This window comes from Notolepis coatsorum (genome assembly GCF_963971535.1).
Source record: "Notolepis coatsorum genome assembly, chromosome: 5".
NCBI classification, from domain to species: Eukaryota; Metazoa; Chordata; class Actinopteri; order Aulopiformes; family Paralepididae; genus Notolepis; species Notolepis coatsorum.
Genome location: NC_140169.1, coordinates 98,656,972 through 98,681,578, shown reverse-complemented (window position 1 = coordinate 98,681,578; position 24,607 = coordinate 98,656,972). Strand labels below are relative to the sequence as shown.

The window sequence follows — 24,607 nt, the reverse complement described above, 5'->3', positions numbered from 1 at the left end:
TAGATGATTTTTTTGTTCGTTGGAAAAGGAGGGGTAAGATTTGTCCATCCTTGGATTCCAAATGGCATTAAAATCTGCACCAATTATAAATGAGTAATCGGGAAGGTCTAACATTGCTTTGGTAAGTGTAGTGAAGAAACCAACTTCGTACAGATTTGGGGCGTATACCGCTACCAACGCTATTTTCCTGTTCTTGTGTACAATCTTAGCTATAGTTATCCGACCATCTGCATCAGACCATACTCCCTTCAATTCAATATTCAACTTCTGTCTAACGACTATGGCTACTCCCCTAGTTCTCGTTCCAAAGGAAGAGTGACTAATGTTATGATATGTGTTGTCCGCTAACGTAGCTGTGTCTTTCTCTAAAATGTGCGTTTCGCTTAGCAGAGCCACGTCCACCTGTTCTTTTTTCATCAGTGTGAGCACGCTTTTGCGTTTGTGTTGATTATTTATTCCCCCAGTGTTCCAGATCATTATATTCAAACTAGCCATAATCTATACATGTTGTTTTATAGTTGTTGGTAATGCTTCTGGAGTGCGAAGCAGCAATAGATATACATCCAACTATTGAGGTCCCGTTGAGAGCCGAGCTTAAAAACATACATATATACAAATAAAAATCCCCTAATCCCCCCTCCCACCGAGAGTTGTACAGGACTGTGTTCCATAGACACATCCTACGCGTATGACTCCCTCCCTTAAGCCACCGGGTTGCCCAAAATGAGCTTTGTAACCCTAATCTTCCTATGCTAATTGCCATAGGATCTACAACTTTCATTCTAATTCAATAGAATGTCGCTTTTTGGTCTTGCGCCTTCCCATTAATGTAAAAACAATAGTGTGAAAAATGAAAAATATACCTTCAATGATATATTCATTTGAACTTTTTTTTTTTTTTTTTTAAAGCCTTATTAAACTTACGTCAATGCATACCAGATGCTAATGTTAAAGTTACAGGCCTTCGTTGTACGAGTGCATTATATTCTAGAAGGTTGTAGAATACGTAAACACTGTTGTTATGTTCCAGAATGATCTTCCTACCCAGGAGTCATGACCTCATATTATTTTCCGGAATATTCCATTGTGCCCCTGAGCAGTCGAGAGAGGAGTCCAGAATATTCCAGAATATTCCAGAATGTTCCCAATGTCAATATTGGATTATTGTCTCCTCAGAGACCTGGGCCCTCATTCATCAACGTGGGCGTAGAAAATGTTCTATTTCCACACGTAAGCACAGAATTTAGAATCAGTGCACGCACAGAAATATTGGGATTCATCAACCGTGCGTACACAGGTCCTATGCTCCTCCGTGTTGATAAATACCACTTTGTTCTACCGTCAATGCTTGTGCATGATTATCCATATATGGTCATGAAAGTGATGAAACACCCCCCATGGGATGTGAAATAATGGACTGACCCGAGCGGAACTCTGAGAAACTTCGCGGAGATTGTTCACTGCTGTCGAACCAAGAAGACACAACGCGTGTTATGGGATAAATAAAAGGCGGACTTGTAAACGGTGATGTCAGATATCAACGGCTCCCTAAGACCATTGCTGCAATTCTGCCTGGACAGCTCAAAATACTAATAAAGACCGTTCGTTGACCACTGTTTGGCGTTGGTTGTGTGTCATTATAACCGTGCTGTAATATGAATGCCTTTATTAGTTGTGTTCGATTGGCTATATGATTTTTAGAGGCATCTATTTTGTTGTCGGTATTACCGACAACAAAATAGATGCCTCTAAAAATCATATACTATTAGGTAGCCTATATGAATTACATATAATAGCAGCCATAGCCTACATTATGCAACAGTAACTTGCGCACACCAGTGTATGCGACGGACCAGTGTATACCTTATATCATATCATATTCATATAATAGTTTACTCTATCAGCATACCAGCATGTAATATGTTCTTTGTTAGAACTCAACTCGTTATTATTTTGCACATAGATTGCAGAAATACGGGAACGTTTTGATTTACATTAAAAGGCTTTGACATTGTAAAACTAAATACGTGGAATTCTGTAAGCATAATACAAGTCATATCACCCACACGATATGCTCTGTGTCCAGAGCATGTATGCTTTTCATTCATTTAAGACACATTATTGCAAGGGTTTTGTAATACACATACACCCTGGTGTCATTGCAATGCGTTTTTTATTCTTTCTTATACAGTAAAAAGGGGGAAGAACACTATATCGTGGGTGTTCATATGACTTGTATTCTGCTTACAGCTTCGAAATTCCACTTGTTTCGTTTAACGTAAAGCCTTTTAAATATAATCAAAACGTTCCCGTGTTTCTGCGGTCTGTGCGAAAAATAATAACGAGTTGAGCTACGCGGAGCGCAGTCAGTCAGTACACCCCGTATATTCCGATAACGCTATATAAACCATGCTGCATTCATTCTGAGAGAAAGATCTATTATTCCAAATGCTATTTATAGGGTTTTGACCATAATTACACTACTGTTGCAATTTTACAATGAACTATAATGAATTACGGTTCATACAGAACATGCCAGTGTTGAAACTAATGCACAGAAGCTCATTTCCTTGTTGTAATAATATATTCTACCACTGGGCGTCAGCTAAGTGTGCTCCGAGCTGTGTGTACACATAAGCACGAAGTCAAGTTCAAGTTGAAATTGATGAATCCCACTCTTTGCTTAGAAATGGTCGTATGCACAGGTTAAGCACATATCTGTGCGTAAGACACGTTGATGAATGAGGGCCCAGAAGTCTATAAATATAATGTCTTACGAACCGTATTAAACACCTTGTGCCTTGGTGTTGCCAGCATGCATATCATCTGTTGCTTTTGTTGAGCCGTGGTAAAGTCATTCTAATAAACATATTAAAATACTAAGAGGTGGAAAAAAAAATTGAGAAAAAGAGAAAGGTGAGTAGGCTTATCTGATTCGAGCCTATATCGCGTCCGGCCCCGGGGGACCAGATCCATGTTGATTCATGTAATCCTCGGCGTCTTTAGGCGTGCGTAATCCGTGCCTAATACAGTCTTTCCCCAAGATCGATAGTAGTGCCGGGTACTTAAGGCTTGGTTTAAGACCTCTCTTAAACAATCTCTGCATCACATCCTTGAAGGGGACACGCTGAGCGATGGCCTCCTTGCATAGATCTTCGTAGATGGATATTGGATTCTCACCATATTTCAGTTTCCCCCTTTGATTGCGCGCCCCTCTGATGATGGCGTCTCTTATTACTGTCTTGCGCAGAGTAGCAATGATAACCCTCGGACCGTTGCCTCTTTGGTCTCGTGTACCGATTCTGTAACATTGGTCCACTATCGGCGCTGTGGGTAGGGTGTGGTTACCTAGGATATCTACTAACACAGTTGGAAAACTTTCGTCTGTGCAATTGACTGATTCATCCAGTCCCACAATACGGATATTATTTCTCCGGTAGTAACGTTGGATGTCGAGCCGCCTCTCCATTGATTCCTTTTCGATGTCATGTATTTTCTTTAGAAACGCTTCTTCCACCCGTTTTATCTCATTCGTTAACTCTGTAAATCCCTCGTTAGCGGTCTTCTCGTTGTCTTGGACCACCAGTGTAATTTCTAGCACCGTCTTCTCCACATCAGTGATTCGCTCGGCCTGTACAGCGGCCGCTTTTATAACCTCTTCGAATTTAGCATCGATGTGTGCTTTGAATTCATCTTTGAGTTCATCAATGTGTAGTTTGAAAGCGACCATCTGATCCTTCATCAGGTTAGTCAGAGAATTAAAGTAGGGTTGTGTGATTTCACTGCTTGTATCGGTTGACGTTGTAGGTGCGTTTGGGTGCACGTTGGGTTTGATGTACATTTTCTCAAATTCCCCTGCTTTATCTCTAACGGAATTTGTCCCCGCCGTTACCGTTATGTTGTCGTCTGCTGTCACCCTCTCGGGGCCTGTCGTCGTTGGTCCCGGTAAATTCTCCGATGTTGTCTCCCCGATGGGGCCAGTCAACAACGGTATTGTTGTATCCTTCGAACGTGTCAAAATCGGCGCCGTTGGGATGTCGGCTCCGGTTCTCTTTCCAATCTTTTTCTTATCCTTATGATCCATGTTGAGTCTTTTTGTCTTTTGATATAGTTAGTAGAAGGTCTCATCTAATATATACGATGTGGTTTATTCTCATCAGTGTTGTTAAAATAAGGTTTTTAAACGAAATTAACGTCGACGGGAGCGAAGCAATAACAAAACGCGTCGCTACATGCTGCTGTCAAACCGGAAGTTCGACACAGACGGACTGCCCTGTTGTATGTTAGAGCGACAGACTGCTCTGTTGTATGTTAGAGCAACGGACTGCCCTGTTGTATGTTAGAGCGACGGACTGCTCTGTTGTATGTTAGAGCGACGGACTGCTCTGTTGTATGTTAGAGTGATGGACTGCTCTGTTGTATGTTAGAGTGATGGACTGCTCTGTTGTATGTTAGAGTGATGGACTGCTCTGTTGTATGTTAGAGTGATGGACTGCTCTGTTGTATGTTAGAGCGACGGACTGCTCTGTTGTATGTTAGAGCGACGGACTGCCCTGTTGTATGTTAGAGCGATGGACTGCTCTGTTGTATGTTAGAGCGATGGACTGCTCTGTTGTATGTTAGAGCGACGGACTGCTCTGTTGTATGTTAGAGCGACGGACTGCTCTGTTGTATGTTAGAGCGACGGACTGCCCTGTTGTATGTTAGAGCGACGGACTGCTCTGTTGTATGTTAGAGTGACGGACTGCTCTGTTGTATGTTAGAGCGACGGACTGCCCTGTTGTATGTTAGAGCGATGGACTGCTCTGTTGTATGTTAGAGCGACGGACTGCTCTGTTATATGTTAGAGCGACGGACTGGCCTGTTGTATGTTAGAGCGACGGACTGGCCTGTTGTATGTTAGAGCGACGGACTGCTCTGTTGTATGTTAGAGCGATGGACTGCCCTGTTGTATGTTAGAGCGACGGACTGCCCTGTTGTATGTTAGAGCGACGGACTGCTCTGTTGTATGTTAGAGCGACGGACTGCCCTGTTGTATGTTAGAGCGACGGACTGCTCTGTTGTATGTTAGAGTGACGGACTACTCTGTTGTATGTTAGAGCGACGGACTGCTCTGTTGTATGTTAGAGCGACGGACTGCTCTGTTGTATGTTAGAGCGACGGACTGCTCTGTTGTATGTTAGAGCGATGCTCTATTGTATGTTAGAACTTTGTAAAGAAACAAAGTGTTAACCCTTTAATCGCCAATGACGTGTTAAGACGTCATTCCTCGCCATGCGTAATCTGCCAATGACGTTTTACAGCGTCTTTGAGATCAATATTTCAAAAATCTGTCATGGTAATCATATTTCACCGATGGATCCTTGACGGGTGCTGGGGATCTCCACTAAACTCTCCAAAGGTTCAATATCGCCACCTGGTGGCCGATCGCCAAACCGGAAGTGGGTAAGTGGGGCCGGAAGTGCTTGGTGTCCCCCCTATTCCGTCCGCCACTCGCGATCGCTCCCGGGACTCCATCTTGACACACTGGATAATCGATCGGTAAACATAACTCCATAAACAACGTTATTTGGACGTATATATTATTATACAACCCGGAAATGGTTCATATAGATCAACATCCCATAATAGCGAACTTTTTGCTCCAGTATAATCCCCCATCGGTACGAGGAAGCTACGGTGAGTTTCAGCATTTTTGATTATTATTATCCATACAAACTGCTATGATCAATATATCACCCATACTACATGATTCATTTAACGTCGGTCATTGCATTATAAACCATCACCAACCATAAATCATCCTCAAACACATATACACCACCTACACGCCTATTCTCAGTCCTTGCCCCACAATGGTGGAATTAACTACCCACCCCAGTTAGGACAGCCGAATCCCGTCCAATCTTTCGCCGTCGACTAAAGACGCACTTCTTCAACCATTATCTGAAATAAAATTAAAAAAATCTAACCCTAACTAACCTTACTGTCATGCACTTGTCCTAATAAACTAACCTACACTGTAACACGCAACACTTTGATGAATATTGTTACTCAGAGTTGTATCCTTCCTGATGACCTGTCATACAGAACTTGTAAGTCGCTTTGGATAAAAGCGTCAGCTAAATGACTAAATGTAAATGTGAATGTAAATGCCTTGTAGAATTCCACACATAAGAAAGAAAGATACTGGGATGAATAAACAAAATAGGAAATAAAATGTAGAAATGCATGCAATACATAAATAAATATGAATCTCCATATATGAAATAGAACATTTAGATAAGGTGCTACTGAGATGTTTTGGTGAGTTCTTTGTTTTTTTGTGGAAGTAGCCCTTCTTAAAAATGCATGAACATTCACTGATAATTGGTCTGTAGTGGAGTCTACAAGGTCTACATTGCCGGACCTTGTAGACTGACATAATTCTGTGCATAGTTTAGTCTACACAGGCCATATTTCAAATAATCAAAATCTTACTTCATTCATCTTAAACATTCTTGATTTGGGGGATTGGTAGTTCCCATGAAATCTGAAGTTGTTCAAACGACAACAGCGATCCACCTTGAATTAAATCACACAGCCGTGTTGGCTGCGTCACAGTCACGAAAGGGGCTACTTAATTCATTAATCCAATCCACTTTATTTATAGAGCACATTTAAAAACAACAAAGTTGACCAAAGTGCTGTACAAGTCCCACAACATAAGATAAAAAAAAATATATATATATATATATATTTTTTTTTAATTAATTAAAATTTTTTTAATTCAAAGCTTCGAATTAAAATCGAAGCTCGGCCCTGAAGCTTCGATTGCCAAAAAAAATTCGAAGGTCAGCCCTAAACGTTACAGACACATGTTGTGATCGAGGTGAAGTCATGGTTGGATCACAGCAGGATTGATATCATATAGCCCTTACATTCAATTCAATCAATTTCTTTAATGACCACCCAGCCAGGCTGGTGGAATTTGGTTTCAGTGCAGGTTTCATAGCAGTTCCAACATAAAAACATAAGAACATAGAACATATAACATCACTTACAGCGTACATAAAAGAAAACACAATTACATAGATACAGTTCAGAGTTTGTCCATGTCCATGTCAGCAGAGGTAAGGGGGGTTGCGGGGGGTACTACAGGGGGGGGGGGGGGGTGCTACAGGGAGTTCAGTGTCTGTATGGCAGTGGGGAAGAAGCTGTTTTTGAACCGGGTTGTTTTGGTGGTCAGGGATCTGTAGCGCCTCCCGGAGGGCAGCAGCTGGAAGATGTGGTGTGCTGGGTGAGTGGGGTCGGAGATGATTTTCCTGGCTCTCCTGATTGTGATTTGGCGGTGGAGTGATTCGAGGGAAGGGAGGGGGGTGCAGATTATTTTTGAGGATTTATTGATGATTCTTTGTAGTTTGTTTTTTGAGTGAGTGTCCAGATTGCTGTACCAAACAGTTATGGAGAAGGTGAGGATGCTTTGTATAATGGCCTGGTAGAAACGGAGCAAGAGATGTTTATTGACTCTGTATTTCTTAAGCTGGCGGAGGAAGAAGAGTCTTTGATTTGCTTTTTTGTGTATGTGGTCTGTGTTGGTTTTCCATTTGAGGTTATTGCTTATGTGAGTGCCGAGAAATTTGAAGGAATCTGTGGTGATTATGGGTTTGCCGGAGATGGATATGGGGGTTTTGGGGTTTGGCTGGCGTCTGAAATCTATGATGAGTTCTTGGGTTTTTGATGAGTTGAGAAGGAGGTTATTGTCTGTGCACCAGGTGAGTGTGTGGTTGATTTGTGTACGGTATTCTGTTTCGTTATTGTCTGTGATGAGGCCTATAAGGGTTGTGTCGTCTGCATATTTATATATTTTTACGGAGTTGTGGAGGGATATGAGCAGGTTGGTGTATAGGGAGAAAAGCCAGGGTGAAAGGACGCAGCCTTGGGGGGCTCCTGTGCTGAGATATAAAGGGTGGGATGTGATGTTATTTATTTTGACCTTCTGTTGTCTGTTGGAGAGGAAGCTGTGGATCCAGTGGCAGATGCAGGGGTTGATGTTCATGTCCAGAAGTTTATTGATGAGTTTGGCTGGGATAATTGTGTTGAATGCGGAACTGAAGTCCATAACCAGAATGCGGGCGTATGAGTTGCGGGTTTCCAGGTGTTGCAGCAGGTGGTGAGTGGCTGTGTTGACTGTGTCATCCACAGACCTGTTGGTTCTGTAGGCAAATTGATGTGGGTCCATGAGGGGGGTGGTGCTGGTTTTGAGGTGGGTGAGAATGATGCGTTCAAATGATTTCATTACTACGGATGTGAGGGCAATTGGTCTGTAATCGTTAAGGCAGGAGATATTATTGGATTTTGGGACAGGGATGATGGTGGACTGTTTGAGACATTGGGGGACTGAACAATTACGGAGGGAGGTGTTAAAAATGTTGGTGAAGATGGGGGCCAGTTCTGCAGCACAGTGATATAGGACAGATGAACTGATGTTATCTGGGCCTGCTGCTTTATTTTTCTTTATCCTCTTGAAGGTGGTCCTCACCTCTTCCTCCTGGATGTGGAAGGGGGGAGGTGGCAGGGGGGAGGGGGGCGAGGGGGGTGGGGGGGGTGTCTGTTCAAATCTAGTGTAGAAGATGTTGAGTTTGTCCGGGAGCTGGTCATCACTGTCAGGTATGGGGGGGGTACATCACTTTTGTGATGTTTTTTGGGGTACATCACTAGGATGTACCCCAAAAAGAATATTCCAATTATCTGATCGCGAGTCCCAGTATTGGTGTCGATCGTGTCACCAACATAATCCGCCACACATCATGCACCAGGAGCATTTCACGCTTCTCAATCCGATCGGGACAACTGGTCCACTTGCGCGACAAAGAAAAGTCAGATCGGAGACATTTGATCGACGAACAGGCCAAGATATACTGTTTCAAAGGGTGCTCGTATCTGCCACCTGGCTGGATGTGGCCGGTATTGCACTTTGGCATTCTCAGGATGATTCCCCATGTTAACCCTGAGTCTGTGTGCCTGTAATGAATGGAAATATCGAATAAAAGAAATAATAATGAAAACCCGACTATACTCTGGTTTTCGGGGGTCCTGGTGCTCAACGCATGGCGAGATAACCTGACTGTCATCGCGTCTGGCGCTGATTGAGTTAAGCATGATATCAGCTGGTATCTGAGAAAGAAGTCATGTGTTTTAAGCAGGATATCAGCTGGTATCTGATAAAGAAGTGATGTGTTTTAAGCAGGATATCAGCTGGTATCTGAGAAAGAAGTGATGTGTTTTAAGCAAGATATCAGCTGGTATTTGGAATATTCATGTATGTGACTCCATATCAGTAGAATAGACACGTCTCCACATAAACACGTGTGTAGCATCTGTGCGTGTCTCATTTGCACCCTCTTATGAATATCAGTCTTGCATGTATTGTATATTAGAGACAGAGTTTTTTTTTTTTTATGTATCTTAGACTAATGTTTTGGTTTTGCAATACGACTCGGTTCATCGGTTCTAATCTAGGGCTGCATGGTATGATTTTTGCAGGGATCTGATATAAATAAATCATATAAATATGATTTGTAGCTCAGGACTTCTCTGCAGTCATAGTACTTAATTTAAAATGGTATTTTAACACACATTTCACCTTTAACAAATATTGAGCCTCTTGTGATTTGGATATTGCACTCGGCCATAAAGATCTACTTTATGTACTACTACTACTACCACCATGTATTACTCCACAACCCCAGTGTCCGGTGTCATCATTGGTCAGTAGTTGGCTGGACATGTTAATCTATGTGTCTTTATTGGTCAATAGTTGATTGGACATGTTAATCTATGTGTCTTTATTGGTCAATAGTTGATTGGACATGTTAATATATGTGTCTTTATTGGTCAACAGTTGGTTGGACATGTTAATCTCAGTGTCTCTATTGGTCAACAGTTGGTCAGTCGTTGGTTGGATGTTTCTGATCGGCTGTTAGCCTGGTGTCATCATAATCTCCTAATCCACAACTATCTCAAAATAATCCACCACAGCTGTAACCTCGACAATGACAGATGGGGGGGGGGGGGGGGGGGGGGGTCTGGCGTTGCAGAACTATGTCTTCCTGCCTATCTGTGTCTCTGTCTCTTTCTCTTTCATATTGACTGATATAAGAAGTCTTTGATGTTGTTGACAGACAGAATATTGGAATAATGCGCTGCTGCAGAATACACAGAATAACCGGATATATACATTGGTTTATTTTAGGTTAATAACCCTTTCACAGAATGTTTACCTGGTATGGTCCTTTAATGATAAATGATCAAATGTGTGTGTACATGATGGCGGCTTGCGCGTAAATCTTGTTTTTGACAAATTTTAACAAGATTGCTATACTATTGCTCATAATATATCATATTTGATCTGCAATGTTTAGTCTGAAAGTTGCATCTGAATTTCGTTCGGCGGTACAGGATCACGCACCACTACTAGATGTATGATAATTATCATATTTGTACGATAAAAGCAGCTCACTCTTTACAGGCAGGCACAGAAACAGCCCATTGAGAACAGGATTGAAACAGAGAGGTATAGAGGCTGCTAGAATGCATAATCTGACAGTTTTGTCCAGCAAGAAACTTCAAATACATGTTTAGGAGACTTCAAAGACCTATTATTGCCTTGTTGAAAAGGACTAAAATATGCCCCTTTTAATATCCAAACGTACCTGGTTGGACTATTAAACTCTTTCTGTTGGAGGGACTCCAGGGGCATTCTGGATGAAAGCACCTGGAGAAGGTAACTGAACACACAGACAGGACGCGTGTTGCTTATTGACAGCGGAAGAGTGCAAAAATGCTTCCGCATTCGTCACCGCACGCCAGTACGGTAATGCGCCTTTCCTTTCGCCCCGCTCAGACAAATGCATAATGTACATTGCAACACAAACGCAGCATTTCCACGTACATTGCAATGAATCACTTGGAGTTTGAAAGTGATATCAGAAGAAACTACTCAACCTCGGCTGTCTTTAACTATGAGTGAACACAACGCATTGTAACGTTAACGCAGCTGTCAACTGTACTTTACTATGGAATATACATGTATATTATCGCGACGCGTCGTCACAGACTAAACAGTGTTGTGAACACAACACATTGTAACGTTAACGCAGCTGTCAACTGTACTTTACTATGGAATATACATGTATATTATCGCGACGCGTCGTCACAGACTAAACAGTGTTGTGAACACAACACATTGTAACGTTAACGCAGCTGTCAACTGTACTTTACTATGGAATATACATGTATATTATCGCGACGCGTCGTCACAGACTAAACAGTGTTGTGAACACAACACATTGTAACGTTAACGCAGCTGTCAACTGTACTTTACTATGGAATATACATGTATTGTTAGAAAATGTTTTGGATCTAAATCACTTGGAGTTTGAAAGTGATATCAGAAGAAACTACTCAACCTCGGCTGTCTTTAACTATGAATGAACACAACACTCTAACTCACCATGTTTAGATAATAAAGTACTCAACCTCTACTTGTCTACTGTCTGACTGAACACAACACTCTAACTTACCATGTTTAGATAATGAAGTACTCAACCTCTACTGTATTTAACTATGAGTGAACACAACACTCTAACTTACCATGTTTAGATAATGAAGTACTCAACCTATACAGTAGAGGTTGAGTACTTCATTATCTAAACATGGTAAGTTAGAGTGTTGTGTTCAGTCAGACAGTAGACAAGTAGAGGTTGAGTACTTTATTATCTAAACATGGTGAGTTAGAGTGTTGTGTTCATTCATAGTTAAAGACAGCCGAGGTTGAGTAGTTTCTTCTGATATCACTTTCAAACTCCAAGTGATTTAGATCCAAAACATTTTCTAACAATACATGTATATTCCATAGTAAAGTACAGTTGACAGCTGCGTTAACGTTACAATGTGTTGTGTTCACAACACTGTTTAGTCTGTGACGACGCGTCGCGATAATATACATGTATATTCCATAGTAAAGTACAGTTGACAGCTGCGTTAACGTTACAATGCATTGTATTCACTCATAGTTAAAGACAGCCGAGGTTGAGTAGTTTCTTCTGATATCACTTTCAAACTCCAAGTGATTCGTTGCAATGTACGCGGAAATGCTGCATTTGTGTTGCAATGTACATATGCATTTGTCTGAGCGGGGCGTAAGGAAAGGCGCATTACCGTACTGGCGTGCGGTGACAAATGCGGAAGCATTTTTGCACTCTTCCGCTGTCAATAAGCAACACGCAGACAGGACTTCAGACGTCACATGGTGTCATGCAGACTGGAGACTTGTGTTGATAAATTGTATCTCTGAAAAACATCATCATTGTTGATAAATAGAGACAGTTATACAACACACAACGTCAGCACTATAAGTAGGTCACTCACACACACGCTCTCCATCTTGCTCTCTCTTTCCCTCTGTCTATCTCCATTTCTGTCTCCCCCCCCTGTCTCTCTCCCTTTCTGTCTCTCTCGCTCTGTCTCTCTCCCTGCTGTCTCTCTCTCCCTCTCTCTCCCCTGTCTCTCTCTCCCTTTCTGTCTCTCTCTCCCTTTCTGTCTCTCTCTCTCCTTGTCTCTCCCCCCTTCTGTCTCTCTCCCTCTGTCTCTCTCCCTCTGTCTCTCTCCTTGTGTCTCTCCCCCTTTCTGTCTCTATCCCTCTGTCTATCTCTCCCTCTGTCTCTCTCTCATTCTCACACACATAATTACATTAAATTCAAAGGTGCTTTATTGGCAAGAATGTCAAACAATTAACACTATTGGCAAAACAGTTTACAACATATTACAATGTAGAATTATCATGTCAAAACAAAACATAGGTTTTATGGTTTCTTAAAATAAAATTTTAAAAGGTTGACTCCAACTAATTAGCAGTATAATACAGTACATTCTTTGGCTCCAAATATACATGAATAAAACAAGTCATAACACTATCTCTACACTAGGTTATGGCATGCTGACACATACTAGTCCAGCAGTGGGTTTCTTTCTATACATTTTTAAAATAAGGAAACCCACGAATGTTGTAGATTTTTCACAATGTAGGAGAAAGTGCACCTCGTTCTCAACCTCACCCGTCGTACAGTGACCACATGTTCTCTGGTCTCTCTGTTGTACAGTGACCACATGTTCTCTGGTGTCTCTGTCGTACAGTGACCACATGTTCTCTGGTGTCTCTGTCGTACAGTGACCACATGTTCTCTGGTCTCTCTGTCGTACAGTGACCACATGTTCTCTGGTGTCTCTGTCGTACAGTGACCACATGTTCTCTGGTCTCTCTGTTGTACAGTGACCACATGTTCTCTGGTGTCTCTGTCGTACAGTGACCACATGTTCTCTGGTGTCTATCGTACAGTGACCACATGTTCTCTGGTCTCTCTGTCGTACAGTGACCACATGTTCTCTGGTGTCTCTGTCGTACAGTGACCACATGTTCTCTGGTGTCTCTGTCGTACAGTGACCACATGTTCTCTGGTGTCTCTGTCGTACAGTGACCACATGTTCTCTGGTCTCTCTGTCGTACAGTGACCACATGTTCTCTGGTGTCTCTGTCGTACAGTGACCACATGTTCTCTGGTGTCTCTGTCGTACAGTGACCACATGTTCTCTGGTGTCTCTCGTACAGTGATCACATGTTCTCTGGTGTCTCTGTCGTACAGTGACCACATGTTCTCTGGTGTCTCTGTCGTACAGTGACCACATGTTCTCTGGTGTCTCTCGTACAGTGATCACATGTTCTCTGGTGTCTCTGTCGTACAGTGACCACATGTTCTCTGGTGTCTCTGTCGTACAGTGACCACATGTTCTCTGGTCTCTCTGTTGTACAGTGACCACATGTTCTCTGGTGTCTCTGTCGTACAGTGACCACATGTTCTCTGGTGTCTCTGTCGTACAGTGACCACATGTTCTCTGGTCTCTCTGTCGTACAGTGACCACATGTTCTCTGGTGTCTCTGTCGTACAGTGACCACATGTTCTCTGGTGTCTCTGTCGTACAGTGACCACATGCTCTCTGGTGTCTCTGTCGTACAGTGACCACATGTTCTCTGGTCTCTCTGTTGTACAGTGACCACATGTTCTCTGGTGTCTCTGTCGTACAGTGACCACATGTTCTCTGGTGTCTCTGTCGTACAGTGACCACATGTTCTCTGGTATCTCTGTCGTACAGTGACCACATGTTCTCTGGTCTCTCTATTGTACAGTGACCACATGTTCTCTGGTGTCTCTGTCGTACAGTGACCACATGTTCTCTGGTCTCTCTGTCGTACAGTGACCACATGTTCTCTGGTGTCTCTGTTGTACAGTGACCACATGTTCTCTGGTGTCTCTGTCGTACAGTGACCACATGTTCTCTGGTGTCTCTGTCGTACAGTGACCACATGTTCTCTGGTGTCTCTGTCGTACAGTGACCACATGTTCTCTGGTCTCTCTGTCGTACAGTGACCACATGTTCTCTGGTATCTCTGTCGTACAGTGACCATGTTCTCTGGTCTCTCTGTCGTACAGTGATCACATGTTCTCTGGTCTCTGTCGTACAGTGACCACATGTTCTCTGGTCTCTCTGTCGTACAGTGACCACATGTTCTCTGGTGTCTCTGTCGTACAGTGACCACATGTTCTCTGGTGTCTCTGTCGTACAGTGACCACATGTTCTCTGGTGTCTCTGTCGTACAGTGACCACATGTTCTCTGGTCTCTGTCGTACAGTGACCACATGTTCTCTGGTGTCTCTGTCGTACAGTGACCACATGTTCTCTGGTGTCTCTGTCGTACAGTGACCACATGTTCTCTGGTGTCTCTCGTACAGTGATCACATGTTCTCTGGTGTCTCTGTCGTACAGTGACCACATGTTCTCTGGTGTCTCTGTCGTACAGTGACCACATGTTCTCTGGTGTCTCTCGTACAGTGATCACATGTTCTCTGGTGTCTCTGTCGTACAGTGACCACATGTTCTCTGGTGTCTCTGTCGTACAGTGACCACATGTTCTCTGGTCTCTCTGTTGTACAGTGACCACATGTTCTCTGGTGTCTCTGTCGTACAGTGACCACATGTTCTCTGGTGTCTCTGTCGTACAGTGACCACATGTTCTCTGGTCTCTCTGTCGTACAGTGACCACATGTTCTCTGGTGTCTCTGTCGTACAGTGACCACATGTTCTCTGGTGTCTCTGTCGTACAGTGACCACATGCTCTCTGGTGTCTCTGTCGTACAGTGACCACATGTTCTCTGGTCTCTCTGTTGTACAGTGACCACATGTTCTCTGGTGTCTCTGTCGTACAGTGACCACATGTTCTCTGGTGTCTCTGTCGTACAGTGACCACATGTTCTCTGGTATCTCTGTCGTACAGTGACCACATGTTCTCTGGTCTCTCTATTGTACAGTGACCACATGTTCTCTGGTGTCTCTGTCGTACAGTGACCACATGTTCTCTGGTCTCTCTGTCGTACAGTGACCACATGTTCTCTGGTGTCTCTGTTGTACAGTGACCACATGTTCTCTGGTGTATCTGTCGTACAGTGACCACATGTTCTCTGGTGTCTCTGTCGTACAGTGACCACATGTTCTCTGGTGTCTCTGTCGTACAGTGACCACATGTTCTCTGGTCTCTCTGTCGTACAGTGACCACATGTTCTCTGGTATCTCTGTCGTACAGTGACCATGTTCTCTGGTCTCTCTGTCGTACAGTGATCACATGTTCTCTGGTCTCTGTCGTACAGTGACCACATGTTCTCTGGTATCTCTGTCGTACAGTGACCACATGTTCTCTGGTGTCTCTGTCGTACAGTGACCACATGTTCTCTGGTATCTCTGTCGTACAGTGACCACATGTTCTCTGGTCTCTCTGTCGTACAGTGACTACATGTTCTCTGGTGTCTCTGTCGTACAGTGACCACATGTTCTCTGGTCTCTCTGTCGTACAGTGATCACATGTTCTCTGGTCTCTCTGTCGTACAGTGACCACATGTTCTCTGGTGTCTCTGTCGTACAGTGACCACATGTTCTCTGGTCTCTCTGTCGTACAGTGACCACATGTTCTCTGGTGTCTCTGTCGTACAGTGACCACATGTTCTCTGGTCTCTCTGTAACCATGTTTTTCTCAATGGCTGACTGTGGTCACTGAGCCTGTACCTGGTGAGGATCCATCTCTGCTTAGTATCTCTGACAGTAGAGAGATACTCTGCCCATTAATATTCTCATGTTAGGCCCAAATATCATTGCAATTTACTTGGTGCTTTGGTTTCATTGTGCCAATGTTCCAAATGAGGTGTTTGACTTTGTTTGATGATTTGATTGATTCTAATATTTCTTTTGGAATCAATGCTGGTCTGAGACTGGTTTGTGTTGATGGTCGGTTGATTCATCAAGTCTCAGCACCAGTTGACTGAGGGCACTCTTTTCAGGGTTTAGCTTAATTAGAATTTGATGGATCTTCTTTGAATATGAATTATTAATATTCTTTTCCAGCAGGTCAAGGTGCTGCTGTAGACCCTCAGCTGTGTCTGGCAGCAGCACCAGCACCTGTCTCCCTGGCTCCCTGTGAGGAGATGCCCCGTGGTGATGACCAAGGTGGTGGATGCCCTGTGGTGATGTGATCCTCTCTACGTCGCCCCCATACTCCAAATGGATCCGAACGGAATACATACTCATGTGCAAACGGAATATGACTCCAATATTTTGAGCTCCGAGCCTTGACATTTAGCCTTTATCCTATTTTCACACTCGTGCTCGTCTCCCTATGCTTTCTCTTTTGTTGTTGTTGTTGTTGTTGTTGTTGTTGTTGTTGTTGTTGTTGTTGTTGTTGTTGTTGTTCTTAGCTCTATTCTATTTAAATCGTCACAAAAATGTTCTTATGTACCCCAGTTGCTATTGCATGTATTTGTGTTTTATTACACGTATGTTCATACATACCAACTATTTCGCCTGTTTTATTCTCCACCCATCGTTTATTCATAGCAACACTACTATCACCGACATCCAAGAAGAGGGATCCCCCCTTGAATGGCCCTTCTAAGGTTTCTCTCCTCCACATTGCCTGTGGTGGTTTTTTCCTATTGCTAGTTTTTTTTTATTTTATTTTATTTATTGTGATGTTTCTTCTTGACCTGTTTAAAGAAGACTTGTCCAGCCCATGGGGACATTAACGTGTGATTTGCGGGCTTTACAAATCAATTTGATTTGAGTCATCATCAGCATAGAGAAGAGATTTGATCTCAATGTCATGAAGTGTGAGACGGACAGACCGTTCCAACTGCACCGCTAACACTAAGTCATTGATATAAATGTTAAACAGTGTTGGACATTTTTGTTATTCTTATTCGTGACTTTGTTCTGTCTACCTAAATGTTTACTGTGAGTGATTTGTAGTGCCAAATTTCCCTCTGGATGATTAAAGTATTTCTATTCTATATATATATTTTTTTATCCACTTTTTCTCCTTATTTTCTATTTTTCTCCCATCCCAATTTCGTGTTTCCAATTCTCCCCTCCCCTGTCTTGAACGTTGCTCGCATATGCCCCCCACTGGTTGGTTGTAGGGAGGATGGAAGCCTTGCATCATGTGTCCCCTCCGGTACACGAGGAGGCAGCCTGTCACATCTTTTCACCTGCCAGCGCGGACTCTCATTGGCGAGGTGTAACGTGTGGGAGGCTCACACTACCCCCGCTATTTCCTGTCTCTGCTGTGCAGGCGTCCCCCAACCGACCTGTAGGAGTCGCTGTCCACAACGTCCAGATACCACCCATCGACTTCCACCCGCTGACTCTGCCAATTGAGCCAGTATGACGGCCGGCCCAAGCCGGAGGCAATGCTGACACCCGGATTCGAGACCGGAGTCTCTTGCATTGGTGACGAGCGCAATCTCCACTGCGCCACCCAGCCGCCTATTCTATTCTATTCTATAAATAGCCTGTCTCAGACTGACTCACATGGTCCCGGGGTGTCAGACTGGAGCGCATGCAGCCTGGCCACAATCAGTCCAAAAACACTCTCGGATGGTACCGATGGCGCGGGTATACAGAGGTACTGGCGTGTCAGCTTTGCCAGCGCTGCCAGCCTGGGGAATCCCTCGCAAGTGACGGTAACATAGCTTTCGGTCATCAGGGCAGTCCAGCTGTCTGTCGTCAGGGCAACCTTGCGATCTAGCTCTCTTCGTTACGAGCACACAGCGGGACTTGGCGGCCAAATCTGTCTGACGGCGAACTGGAGTATATATGAAACGATATTAAATATATAAAAAGATGCGTTTGTTAGAGAAAACTAATTTCAATAATATATGCCTTATTTTATGCGCACTGCCAGCCAGCCATTATGCGATGGAGAGATACTTAAAATTTTGACGGAGAAGATAATCTCCTGATTCAGATATAATTTAATATATACGGTTCCAAAGATATTTAATGTTTGTAGGCATATTTTCACACCACCAACAAAGTACTGGGTCCGTTGTCTCTTATTCAGGATGGATTTGGTCCCAGCTGTCATTTCTGCCAGTTTCCTCTCCTACAAAAAATAACAATAGGTACATACTAGAAGCTTTTGAATATATTCCAATCCTTCTCTATATATAGTATAATGATATATAAACACTTATCTTCATTTTAAGGGTAAATAGGTTTTGCGGCTCCAGATGGGGCAAAATGGCTCTTTTGATAGTAAAGGTTGCCGACCCCTGGAATAGACCATCATGCCAAATAGAATCAAAAGCTTTTTTTAAAGTCAATAAAACGAGCAAAAAATTATTCAAATGTGTTTTTCAATGAGGTTGTGTATGGTGTAAATATGATCTGTAGTGCTGTGATTTGGAAGGAAGCCATTTTCACATTTACTCAGGGCATTGTGTTTAACTACTGCCTCTGAAATGATTGGGGTCTAATTTATCTCCACTTGTGGGTAAAATAATCCCTTGGCTCCAGTTGTTAGGAAAGCAGACGGAACTCAGAACCAGGTTGATTAATGCCCTCTGCAGCTCAGGCCTGCTGTTTTTAAGCTTCTCATTGCTGATGATTTCAGGGCCACATGCTTTTTAACATTTTAAAGATTTGTTTTGTGCCAATTCCTCAGTACAGATTGGAAAGTCTATGGGATTTTGGTTGTCTTTGATAGTCAATTCCCTATTTTCAGACATTTCGCCTAAAGGTACATGCCCAAGTAAATGGAACATTGCTCCACTTCTACAAGGTCAATTTGCATGTTCTTGGTATCTAGGAACATCTAGGGACGTCGGGAATGTATTATGATTTGTTTTTGCATCTTTGCCGGTGAATAACACCATGATAACATTGAGGTTCTTCTGATTTTGCTCACTGAGCTCATTCAGCACTTTCTTCAGATCAAGTGTACAAAAAATCTAAGCAAATTAATAAAGGGAAGATGATTAAACAGAAAGATTTGTAGATACAGTAATTAATTATAATCTATTTGAATTATACATTCAAAATTTAATTATGAACTATAAATTACCTTATTATGGCCAAATCATACATCTATGGATAGGGAAAAAGCTCCTCTTTCCAGTGGCAGTGTTAAATCTGGATGTAGTCATTTCCTCACGGTTTTACGATAAAAGAGAGATAGAATTAGTATTCTTCCGATAACTTCGTATTTTCTGTAAATCTTAAAAACATCGGTAAACAAACGTAGTGCTGTAAATATACACTATGACTGCTGTTTTGATAGGGTTAAGGTCTTTACTCTTGGCTACATTTAAAAAAAGAAACGCAACATTTATTAATACAGTCTGTATTGATCGATTTATGATAAAAACAGCAGGGTCCCCCAATTTTGTGTAAAATAATAATTTGGGTATTTTAGTAGTGGTTCAGTAGGTTTTGAAGTACACAAGGGTTCTATGTTCTGTTCTGATGAGATCAGAACCAGCACTCTGCGTTGTGAATTGTCCGTCCTAATTCCCTTGTACTTTCAAAAGACCATAAATCTGGCCTTGTTTCGACGGCAGCTATGCAGGAGAATAAAAGAGGAGAATGTAGTTATTTCAAAAGTAGTGGTTTTATTAAAATCCACAAAGTTATACAAAAATGATCTGTTTCAATTAAAATAAAGAACGCTATAGTCGGATCACTAGACACTATGCCGTCTGCGATCCAAACTAGACTAAGAAAGTAGATTAAAGAATGGTAGTTGTTGAGTTGTCTTTGTTCTCTGTTGATAACAAAGACCGTGTTCTCGTTCCAAAAGCTTCTTCTCCGTCCCCGTGTTCTCCTCTGCTCACGCCGTCCTCTGTGTGAAGGTGGGTGTGTTTCTGTGTTGGTTCCGTTTCAGTGTGTCTTCACAGTCACAGCACCCCCCTTTTTATCAATGAGCCGGGAGTGTCTGCGTGATGTCACAGGAGTGACGTCAAGAAGATGTTTTCCTCCAATCACGGGCTCTCTAAGTTTGAATTTGAAATAAGGGCTTGGTTTGGAGCCCAATAGCTGTTCTCCTTTGTTTCCAATCAAAGAATAGCTTTACTGTCTAAATTTACTTTATAGTTTTGTTTTACAATTCAAGATGTATATTTTTGAATCGGGGATAACCAGATGAACACATAGCTACTATTTTAAACTCAAAACAGCTTTATACTTGACCAGAATCACAGTCTTTTATCATTAATTCCACCTATATAGTTTCCTAATCATATTCTTTTAACTTAAATCAATATCTATTTTATACAGTTATTATTCAGCACTTTGAGTATAACCCAATGTAGTTCAGAAGTGGCTTAATTTCAAACTCTGTGATTCTTAATCATAAACATTGCATATTTCATATCATTAGATTCAGGATTATTACCACAACATAACAGGAACATTTGCAGTTCATTGTAAGCTAATTTAAGTATAGAAACAGACATTTGAAAGTGTACTTGAGTTACTGAAATCGTGAATCCTAGTCCCTCCTCTGCAGCTGTTCCAACATGTCGTGCTCAAAGGGCCAGTTTCACAGATACCACAGATATGTGACTCTCCCGCTATTGTCTTCAGCTGTTGCCAACAGTTGTATGTAAATCTACCTTGTTGTGAGCCCAAGTATCTGTAAACACACACAATCTATGAGCTAAGTCACTCTAGTCAAATCAGGTTTAAACTATATTTGATTGCCAACTGTTACACTTTGACTGTTTCTATAAGACTAAACACATGATAATGATTAGTTACTGAATTCCTTAACCCAAGGTAACAGACATCCTTTTCTCTTATCTATTTGAACACAAGTTTCAGGCAGAATGTAGATCTATGGTTACCAAATAATACTACAGTTTTCTAAATGATTTTTCCAAATGTTTCCATATCTCTCTAGACAAGCCATGTGACACACCCTCTCTCTCTATCTATCTTTCATCCTCTCTCACCCTCTCTCTGTCTCTCTCTTTCTCTCTCTTTCATCCTCTCACTCACACCCTCTCTCTATCTATCTCTCTGTCTCTCTTTCTCTCTCTGTCTCTCTTTCTCTCTCTGTTTCTCTCTTTCATCCTCTCACTCACACCCTCTCTATCTCTCTGTCTCTCTCTCTGTTTCTCTCTTTCTCTCTCTTTCATCCTCTCTCACTCACACCCTCTCTCTGTCTCCTCCCCATTGGCAGGGAGGCTGGTGTGTGTGTAGCATCACAGGGGAAGCCAGGGAATGTTAAGTTGTAACGTTAATGTTAACAAGGCAGAGGAATGGAGACTGCTGGAAAACTTGATGCGCTGTGTGTGTGTGTGTGTGTGTGCGTGCGCGTGCGCGTGTGCACGGTTTTCTAAGAAGATATTCTGTTTACCATGAACACTACCGCAATAGTGTCACACTGACTGCCTAGAGACTTTGTGTTAATGTTACATCTCACATGATATCTTTCTCCTGGTCTCATGGTCAGATAGACAAAAGCACTTTTCACGCTCTCTCCCCCTCTGTCTCTGTGTCTCCATCGCTATAATTCTCTCTCTACTCTGTCTCTTTCTTTTTCTCTCTATCTATCTCTCTCTCTCTCTGCCTCTATATCTCTCTAACTCTCTTTCTCACTGTGTCTCACTCTCTCTCTGCCAATGCAATTCACTTCATTGAGCTTTACTGGCATGAAATTGTAAGAATAATATTACCATAGTAATAGTCAATAGTAATAGCACACATGTCACGTACGTGGGTTGTTCATTATCATTATTGCCATATTTGTAACACCATGTAAACATCAGGTTAGTATATGTAATGTGTTATTTTGTTATGCGATGTGTGCCATCTTCTAAAAACCCTTTTTAGTGTGTGTGTGTGTGTGTTTGGGTTGTCCTCTCAGTTACTCCTCTACACTGTGTAGTGTGTATCAGTAGTCTGTGTGTATCAGTAGTCTGTGTGTATCAGTAGTCTGTGTGTATCAGTAGTCTGTGTGTATCAGTAGTCGATGTGTATCAGTAGTCTTGTGTGTATCAGTAGTCGATGTGTATCAGTAGTCTGTGTGTATCAGTAGTCTGTGTGTATCAGTAGTCGATGTGTGTATCAGTAGTCTGTGTGTATCAGTAGTCTGTGTGTATCAGTAGTCTGTGTGTATCAGTAGTCTGTGTGCAGCCTCATACCTAACATGATAACATACAGTACATACCACACATCTGACATCTCTGGACAGGGGGCGCCATTTACTCATGAGATACGGGCTGGGGGGGCAATGTTAGCGTTTAGCTTAGCCTAGTAGTAGCTTGATGGTAAATGGTGCATTTATATAGCACTTTACAATTTTTTGTTCCTCACATTCACCCATTCACTCACACATTCACACACCGATGGTGGAGGCATCCGTGCAATTATGGGTTAAGTGTCTTGCTCAAGGACACTTCGACACGCTGCCCGGGAGGAGTGGGTATTGAACCGGGAACCTTTTCAATTACCAGATGACTGCTCTACCTCCTGAGCCACTGTCGCCCCTGATGGTGGATGCTAGCTGCTAATGTTAGCACCAGCAGGTTGTGAAATCCTCTAACACAAGTCTTGCACATTCACAGACGTGTATCAATTCATCATCAATTTCATAGCTTAGCTTTTATTTGTATCTTTACTTAGCAGCAAAGCACACAGGGGTTAGTGGTTTGTCTTCCTTTCACCAGTCGACGGTCACTGAGCCTGTGTTTGGTCAGGATCTGTCTCTGCTTTGTATCTCTAACAAGATGGAGATACTCAGCCCATTTATATTCTCTGTTCTTTGTTTAAATAACAATTTAGTCTACTTTGGGTTTTCTGGGATGACTGACCGAGCTGGAGGTACCACTGCTGGGAACTATGCGTTTGTGGGTCTAGGTCACTCACTGTCTCGCAGGTTATTTTGTGATGATCCATATTGGGCAGCAAGATCTGCCCTGTCTGCTTCTCCTGGGAGTAGTTTTCATTTTGAAAGGTCATTAAGAAATCGGAAATTAAAGGGTTGATCTTTTTAAACGACATGTTCCTTATTTGGTTGAAACTTTCCCATTGTAGCAGGAAGTGCATCTCTGTCTCAACCTCACCCATTGCACAGTAACCCCTGTTTTCTTTTGGTTGCCAGGATTTTTTGTGTCTTCTTTTTTCAACTGGCAATTGGCCACTGAGCCTGTACTTGGTTAGGGTCTGTCTCTGCGTTCTATCTGTGACAGTAGAGATATTCTGGTTAGAGTCTGTCTCTTTCTATCTGTGACAGTAGAGATATTCTGGTTAGAGTCTGTCTCTTTCTATCTGTGACAGTAGAGATATTCCGGTTAGAGTCTGTCTCTTTCTATCTGTGACAGTAGAGATATTCTGGTTAGAGTCTGTCTCTTTCTATCTGTGACAATAGAGATATTCTGGTTAGGGTCTGTCTCTGCTTTATATCTGTGACAGTAGAGATATTCTGGTTAGAGTCTGTCTCTTTCTATCTGTGACAGTAGATATATTCTGGTTAGAGTCTGTCTCTTTCTATCTGTGACAGTAGAGATATTCTGGTTAGAGTCTGTCTCTTTCTATCTGTGACAGTAGAGATATTCTGGTTAGAGTCTGTCTCTTTCTATCTGTGACAGTAGAGATATTCTGGTTAGAGTCTGTCTCTTTCTATCTGTGACAGTAGAGATATTCCGGTTAGAGTCTGTCTCTTTCTATCTGTGACAGTAGAGATATTCTGGTTAGAGTCTGTCTCTTTCTATCTGTGACAGTAGAGATATTCCGGTTAGAGTCTGTCTCTTTCTATCTGTGACAGTAGAGATATTCTGGTTAGAGTCTGTCTCTTTCTATCTGTGACAATAGAGATATTCTGGTTAGGGTCTGTCTCTGCTTTATATCTGTGACAGTAGAGATATTCCTGTTAGGGTCTGTCTCTGCTTTCTATCTCTGACAATAGATATATTCTGCCAATTCATATTTTAATTTAATTTTCTTCTTTCCTGCCACATCAAGATTATGTTGGATGTTTGTCCAAACAGGTGTAGCTATGATGGCTGCATGGAGCCCATACTTCATTACTATTATAGCACTACACGATCAAATATTTTAAGCCAGATTTTTATTGGAATTTGGAAATTATAAAATGTTCTCTTAATTGCATCTAAAGCTCTTCAAGCTGTTTATTTTAGTGCATTCACTCACACTCTCTCTCATGCACCCCTCCTCCCCTCCCCCG

General features: G+C 42.3%; 1 protein-coding gene across 1 annotated transcript in view; it reads left to right on the top strand.

Moving 5' to 3' along the window:
* The window catches only part of akap7 (A-kinase anchoring protein 7), a gene marked incomplete at its 3' end in the record, with an annotated part of 108,925 nt that overhangs the window by 31,718 nt on the left and 52,600 nt on the right, over window positions 1-24,607 (top strand). The gene's annotated exons all lie outside the window — the stretch shown is intronic.